Here is a 6,194-nt window from a genome sequence, read left to right as displayed (position 1 = left end):
CTTTGTAGTGCATGTTGTGTGGGAAAGATGTTTATGGTGTTTATCACTTTGTCTTAATCTTGAAGTCACATGTTATTTGACTGTCGGACTTGATCCTTTTTAGAAAGGCATAAATAACCATCTCACCACTGTTCACTAGCCAATCATGAACACCTTAGTGCATATCATAAGATTTGTGCTCGAGAAAGTGTAGCACATGCACAAAAAGAACATAAGGTGTAACCTCAATTAATTGCTTAATGCTTAAAATTGGTGCGTACTATTAGGCTTGATGCCAATTCACTTAATTAAAAATGGTGTGTACTATTAGGCTTGATGCCAATTCACTTAATTATGAGGCAAATATACAAGAAACTTACATGATTGCAAGCTTATGTTCTAGGAGATGTGGGAGTTATAGGATGTAACTCTTTAGGTGATAGTCTCTTTTAAATTCTATGTGATGGATTGTGTAGGCTTTGTGATTAATTGCTATTCACATATCACCTCACATGTATCTCAAAGCTTTTGCTAGTTGCACACACTACACAAGTTACTCTTTGTTAAACTTGGTACATTTTATTGTGTGTAATCTTGCTGTGGTCATCCAAGATTAAAAGTTCCTTGATTTTAATACAAAATGTGTTTAATGTTTGCGCTTTAAGCACAAATTAATTGAAAATCTTGATTTTGGAATATCTGGATTGAATTCAAGTATTTTTGAAAAACTTTTCATCTCATACTCATGTATTTTTTATAAAAAAATATGCTTTGAGGAGTTTCTACATTAAAATGCTTTGTTTTTCAAAAATCTGATTTTTCCAGATTTTCGATCGATCGAACCTGTTTTTCGATCAATCGAAATTGCGATTAAAATTTTTGGTTTGAGTCTGCCTGACTCGATTGATGTTCGATCGATTCTCGATCGATCGAAACTGAAAAATTTTCAGTTTCTATGTTTTTTACCAAAATTTTTTATGCATCATTTGTGTTTAGGATTCACATGCATTGCATTGTTTTTGTATCCATCTTACAGTTTTGCAGTCATATCTCTCATTGTTTTCACACATAGCATGCATACACTTTGCTACATTGGGTACTCAACTTGATTTAAAAATTGATTGATTAATTTTGGAGTTTTGTACATTCTAGTATATGCTATTTCTTATGTGTGAACTATAGAAAATATTTTTCTTAAGAGATATGATGGATAATCAATGTGCAAATATTTTCTCTACTCATGTAACTATTTATGGGTCACATAGTGCTATGTTTGCATTTTATTGAAAGAGAGAATATTTTTTCTTCATGTGTATCCTCACCTTAGTTTTTAACTTTGGTTTGTGTGTTTTTAACTTTGGTCCTGCTAGTGAGGATGTACCTGATCCTGTTGGTGATGCTGCTGCTGCTGCTGATTTTCCCCCACCTCTTTTATTTTCCCCAAAACTGTTTTTCCTAAAACTTGTTTTGTTTTTCCTATTTTTGATAGGGGGAGAAAAGTTTTTTTTAACCTGTGTTGTTCATAGGGGGAGCTGTCTCTATTTTCTATAGAGTTGAACTATTTTGTGTCCCATTCTTTCTCTATTTTCTCTTATCCTTTGTTGTGTATGTTGACTGTTTACTCTTTGTATGAGTTGTCTTTGTCAATACATGACAAAAAGGGGGAGAAATAGTTGATATGTGGGAATATGTGTGGAAAATACAAGAATGTTATGTTTAGGGGAGTTAACATTGTTTTTGATGTATCTAACTTAGGGGGAGAGTTAGTTTGCATATTTGTTGATTTACTATTTTTCTGTCACACATGCGTTTATGCGTTTGTTGAGTGTTTCAGGAAATATACAGGTTGATTCAATTGAGCTGCTGTTTACACTTGCAACTGATGGATAGTAGTTAGGTTGAATTTGTTGTAATGAGCATTTTATTGTATTGGGTTGTTCTTGTATTTGAGCATTTCATTCTGTATGAAAGTTTTGTCACGAATTGCCAAAGGGGGAGATTGTTAGGTTCTAAATGTTTAGAACAATTGGCAAATCGTGAACACAAACTTGTCTAGATATAAATCTTAGAGTCTATAGGTTTTATTAGACAATGCTCAAGGTGATTCAAGTCAAGATTCAAGAACATACAAGCTGTAGGAAGAAGACTTCATCTTCTGCCTGGTTCGATCAATCGAAGAACAGGCTCGATCGATCGAAAATCGTATCTGCAGAATTTTAAGTCGGCCCAAACAGTAGCTTAAGCCCATTAAGGATTAGGGTTTCGGATCTACTTCTCTCACCATATAAAGGAAACCCTAAACCACGTTTTTGAGAGCTTTTGGAGAGAGAGAAGAGAGTGCCTCTTTTGTATCTAGGGTTTTGTACCCAAACCTCTCTAAGTCTTTGTTGCTCATATTGCTGTTTATGTGAATCTTTTGTGAGATCTTTGAGGAGCTTTCCTTCACATAAACTTAGGGTTTTCAAGGCAGAGATATTATCTACATTTTGATGATCAACAAGGTTGCTACCATTGAAGCTTAAAGAATATCAAGCGTGGGTGCTTGTAGCTGATTGAAGAATTCAAGAAAGAAGGAGTCCGTGGATTCGGAGCTTGCACGGGATCGTGTTTGTAAGTTCTACTGGTGGGTAGCATTAGGAAGTCGAGCGGGGAACTTGTAGTCCTTTTGTATGAACTTCGATTCTTTCATAGTGGATTCAGATTTGCCTTGAGGACCAGTGGGTCAAATCCTCCCCAGGTTTTTACCGTGTGGTTTCCTGGGTGATCATATTATTGTGTCTTTTATTATTCCGCTGCTTTATTATTTTGATATGATTATTTGATTGCTTTAACCTAGAATTGCATAATTTGACTAAGTAACAACTTGGCTAATTAATCTAGGCTAACTAATCTGGTTGTGTTTTAAGGGGTCTAAAACCGTTCACAAACGAAAGACAAAAACATCTAAAAAAATGCTGCAAAGTATAAGGTAAACATGACATGAGCACAAGACCATGTTATATGTGCTAAGTCTAAAAAGACTTAACCAGCATGAGTGAATGCAAAACATGTCAAATGTTAGAATGTGTGCAGCAATGTGCATCTAGTGTGCCCAGGTCTTATAACGAAAAGTAGTTCTATTCATTACCTTGGCAGCAAAAACTGAATGTTGTAGACCAACATTGGGTTGAGAGCAGATACCTGCCAAAGGAGTAGTTTGTTGTGCAGGGAGAGAGACATTATTTGCCACTCCTAGAGATGTTGAAGGTGCTTCCTGTCCACCAATCATTGCAAGGAGCTTTTGGCACTACTCAGGTGTGAATGGAAATTGAACTGGAGTAGTGAATTGGCTCGTATAGGAGCTTGAGATTGATTCCCAAACTGAAAATGAGGAAACTGTGGCTAAGATCCAAAATGAGCTTGAGATTGTGCACAAGAATTAGGACCAAGATCAGTGCCTGAAACTTGATTAACTTGAGCATTCCTTGACTTGGGCTTATACCCTGGTGGATAGCCATGGATTTTATAGCACTTGTTCACAGTGTGCCCAACCTCACCACAATAACTACATATAGGTCATTCCTTGCCTTTCTTGTGATTCTTGTAACCACAACTTGAGGAAGAACGAAATCCAGAATTGACCTTTGCAACAAGGGCAATGGACTCAACAAAATGTCCATTAGAGTTACCAACTCTAATTGATCTTTGCCTCTCCTCTTGAATCAACAAAGAGTAAACTTTGTTGGGAGGAGGTAGTGGATCCATTAGCAGAATCTGTCCTCGGACTTGGGCAAATGATTCATTCAGCCCCATTAGCAATTGCATGACTAAATCTTTGTGTTGAAGATCTTCAATCTTTCAATTAACATTGCATGTGCACTTACCACATGAGCAACAAGGAAAAGGACAAAAATTCTGAATTTCATCCCAAAGAATTGTCAACTGAGTGAAATAGTCACTAACAGAGGTACACCCTGTGAAATGCTAGCAAGATCTTTCTGCAACTGGAAAACCCTAGGTCCATTACCTTGAGAAAAGCTTTCTTAAAGGTTATTCCAAACATCTATAGCTGTGTTGCAATACGTCACACTTGTAGCAATTCTAGGTGATACACAATTAAGAATCCAAGTAACAACTTTGTTGTTGCAGTGAGTCCATGCTTGAGCAATCAAAGGCTCTTTCGCCATGGAATGTGTGAGAATTGAAGTTCCATCAATAAAGCCAAGCTTGTTCTTAACACTGAGTGCCCTCTCCATTGATCTAGCCCAAGCAAAGTAATTTTCTCCTCCAACTAAAGGTTGTGAAATCAAGATTGCTCCTGGACTTTCAGCATGATGCAGAAAAGAAAGGATAAGATTCATCAATGGTGCTTAAAGAAGCTAAGGCAGAGGATTCAGTGGGAGCCATTAGAGGAGCTTCAAAGCTTTGAGAACTTTATCAAAGTTTCTAGGGATTGAGAAACTTCGATAAAGTTCTAAACAGAAGCAAATAGCTTTGATACCATATGAAATCTAAATGAGAGAAATGATTTCATTAATTAAGAAACTAATTATAATGAGCTATATATATAGTTAAGAATTGAAGTCTCTGGAAGCGAAAAAGGTGCTAACCAACTAACAGAAAACCAGAAAGTAAAAAGATCCTCCTAACTGCACTAGGCACATAAGAAAAACTAACTCCCACACGTGCTACTCAAAGACACTTAAATACATTACTAAGCTACATGTAGTTTTGGCACTAATACACCTAAGCCTACTTGTCGTTTGCCTCTAATACTTTCTTCTTCTTCTTCTTCTTCTTCTTCTTCTGCTTTGTATTTCTGCTGCTATCCTTCTTCTTCTTCTTCTTAACTTTGTCCCCTGTGCTTGCTTGAGGAGAGTTCTAATTAGAGGAATTTGTGATAGCTTGATAGAGGAATGAGAAAAAAAATAAAATAAAATTACAAAAAGACCACAGCACAAATCACAATGCCACAATAATAAAATTGCATCCGTACATGTTAATATAGACAAGACATCATTTTTGGGCTCAAGTTTAATAGGCGTTGATTTAAAAAAAAATTAATTTAAAAAAAAAATTCTTTCTATTTGCTTATATCTTGATTCTTTTCTCTCTCTCTCTCTCTCTCTCTCTCTCTCTCTCTCTCTCTCTCGTGAGCCAGCTAGGGATTTACTTCCAAACCCTAAAGACAACTAGTATGATGCTAAAGACAATGAACACTCACTAAAAGATTAACATTTTTTTTTTTTGAGAAACCACTAAAAGATTAACATGATTACATATTTTAAAAATCTAATAGTTGAATTGAATTTTTTTGATGTTCTAATATATGTGTCAATTTTTATGTTAATCGGATATTATTTACTATTTGATCCAAGAGCATAATTTTTATGCATATAAAAACTTAAAATTTAAATATTTGATTGATGACATAGTTATTAATATTTGATTTTCTTGAATTTTGCAAGCAATGAAGATATAATAAGAAAATATAATCTAATGATGGATTTGATAAATTTCATATCCAATAAAAATATATTGAGACAGTGGATTTATCACAATTCATATCTAATATAAATATATTGAGTGCAAGTTTTAGCTAAATTTTGTTTTATATGTTGATCGTCTTTTTAATTTACCATTGTTTTCGGACATGCATCTTGGACAAGAAAATAACACCTCCAAACTCTAAGCATTTTGTGTATTGGAGGTCTCAATTTAGTTACAAAGTTCTTGGCAACTGTACTTCAATTTTATAGTGTTAAATCTAATTTTTTCACCGGATCAAGAAAACGTATGAAAGCAAGTTAAGTTAGAAAATTATAATGCTTTACCATATTAAACGAAAAAGAATGCAACGAATTACTCCTTGATTATTGGTGATCAGGAACGGTGTAGGAGTGAGTCTAGTGACTGGTGGGGAATGACCGAATGAAAAACAAAATAAAATTTCAGAAAGACCACGGCACAAATCGCAATGCCATAAGTGACAAGCCCACAAGTCCGCAAACCGCAATAACGAAATTGCATCCGTATTGATTCTAAAAAAAAAAAAAAAAGTATCCATACATATTAATATGGATACGACATCGTTTTAGCACACAAGTTTATTATTCGTTGATTCTTTTCTAGTTCTCTCTCTCTCTCTCGCTCTGAGTCTCTATTTCACAACTCCTCTAAGAGCATTAGCATTGGCAAATGCTAAAGCCAAATCTAAGGAATATTTAGCATTTTTG

Source organism: Quercus suber, unplaced genomic scaffold, assembly GCF_002906115.3.
Source record: "Quercus suber isolate HL8 unplaced genomic scaffold, Cork oak 2.0 scaffold_259, whole genome shotgun sequence".
Lineage (NCBI taxonomy): Eukaryota > Viridiplantae > Streptophyta > Magnoliopsida > Fagales > Fagaceae > Quercus > Quercus suber.
The sequence above is the reverse complement of the archived record's forward strand: the minus strand, read 5'-3'. Positions refer to the sequence as shown.